Consider the following 2,135-nt stretch of genomic DNA (forward strand, 5'->3'; position numbering starts at 1 on the left):
ATATTTTTGGAAAATATTTTTTACAAAAATATATTTTCAATTTCACAATTTACAGTTATGTACCCCTACTGCCCGGCAGGGGGGCGGCAGGGACTTATATGTAAATTAAAAAAATTATTTGCGCGGAAGCCCTTGGCGGGAGCCTGCCGCCCCCCCTGCGGGGGGGGGGGGGGGGGGGCGGGCCCCCTGCCGCCAATCCACTGGGCGGCAGGGGGCCTGCCGCCCGGCAGGGGGGCGGCAGGCTCCCCCTCCCCGCAGAATGGGCCATTAGATGTGGTTTTAGATATTTTGGATACAAATAAAAAGCATTAGTAAAGTATATGAATATGAAAAGTATAAGTTAGCAATTCATACACATACGCAAATGAGAACGAAATAGGTGATGCCTGAGAACGAAATAAGTATAACATGACGACATGTCCATAACAAAAATACGGAAATAGCTAGAAGCACCTCCTAACCACCCCGGCCACCCCGGCCATGTCGACCTCTTTTACGCTGAGCGTGGACGTGGTCTGTAGAGTAGGTGTGCCGCTCTGGAGGCCCTACGTCTCTACCTGAACGTCCGGTGGCCATAGGTGTCTGAAAGGTAGGATCGGCCTGCTGGTTAGGTGTAGAAAATAACCGACTCCAATCTTCGAAGTTCGCCTCAAAGGTATCCTGTGTGGGCCCTATACAGTAGCAATTAAGATATCTTAATCATCGTCTTATAAGTCATATATTTGGGTACATATTCATCATACGTACCTGGTGGTGGTGGATACGAGGAATGACCCATATCAGAAAGTTGGTGGTGCGATCCTGTAAACCGTTCAAATTATTTAAAATATTCGTAGAAATAAGAAGCACATGATAAATTCGGGCTACAGATTAGATATTTACCTTGCGTTCCTTCTGCTGTCGCCGTAGGGTAATACGAAGAAGGTCCAGCATCATATAACTGTTATGATCCTATATGTAAATACAAAAGGAATTAGAATTTCATACCACAATTAATTGAAATTAAGATATTGACTATATGTCTACCGAAAGGTCGTGGATATTTGCAAAACGCTCTTCTACATCAATCACAATGTCAATATTTGCAAAACGCTCTTCTAGATCGTCCAACCACGTAGGCGGGACGACATGAGGCCCTACGGCATCCCCACTGATAGGAAGACCCAGCAGCATCGCAACGTCCTGTAGGGTCGGTGTCATCTCCCCACAAGGGAGGTGGAAGGTGTTTGTCTCAGGCCTCCATCTATCAACCAGAGCCGTCAGTAGAGACCTGTCCAGCTTTACTGAACCACTCTCAGCAAGACGACCTATAGTAAGAAGACCAGCCTCACTCAACCTGAAAAATATAACGATCAAAGGTAAGTACATTATGTACGAAACGTATACGAAACAAACGTATTCTTAGAAACATAATCCGACGACATATCACCTGGGCACCCATCGTGGGTCAACAGGAATAAACTCCGCTGGTGGACGTGGACGCAGCACGTTAAGTTTCACGCGCTGAACCACTGCAAGGAATGACCGGTGCGACGAGTCTATGACTCCGTCAAGTAGAGCTGGCGTATCTTCGGCCATACCTAACACAAAAAATATAAGTTTTCTGCATTTTCTACAATTTTTCTGCATTTTTGTACAAATTATCTTAAATTTTCATAAACTTTTCTAACATTTTCTTGCATTTCCTATAATTTTTGTACAATATATTTTTATAAATATATTTTTCTAATATTTTCTAAATTTTTCTACATTTTTTACAATTTATCTGAATGTTTCATATACTTTTCTAACATTTTCTACAATTTCTGACTATTTCTCGAATTTTTTTCTCGTATTAAACAACTAATCAATACCACAAAATTTGTTGGTAAACCTAATTGGTTTTTCTAAAAACTAATCTTAATTCTACCTAAATTATATTAAAAACATTACCTAAATCGCTAAAATATTATTACTGCTGCATACACTAATTATAGAATTAAACATACAAAAAATTTAGATTGAGAAAGTTGAGAAATATTTATTACCTGCGGTTAGGATCCAAAATTCGGCAGGGCTTCGCCGTTACAACTCCCTCCCTCACCCCTCCTCTCTCCCTTCCGCTCTCTGGATGTCGTGGGAAGCAAATGAGGGGG

The 2,135-nt window shown here is 41.8% G+C and overlaps 1 long non-coding RNA gene across 1 annotated transcript; it reads right to left on the reverse strand.

The window, feature by feature from the left end:
* Positions 1 to 296: 296 nt before the first annotated feature.
* LOC120683427 lies at positions 297 to 918 on the reverse strand. The gene is made up of 3 exons (XR_005678794.1): positions 883 to 918; positions 748 to 801; positions 297 to 671 (listed from the first exon to the last, which is right to left on the reverse strand). It is a non-coding gene; the product is annotated as an uncharacterized LOC120683427 (long non-coding RNA).
* Positions 919 to 2,135: the final 1,217 nt, after the last annotated feature.

This window comes from Panicum virgatum, chromosome 7N (genome assembly GCF_016808335.1).
Source record: "Panicum virgatum strain AP13 chromosome 7N, P.virgatum_v5, whole genome shotgun sequence".
NCBI classification, from domain to species: Eukaryota; Viridiplantae; Streptophyta; class Magnoliopsida; order Poales; family Poaceae; genus Panicum; species Panicum virgatum.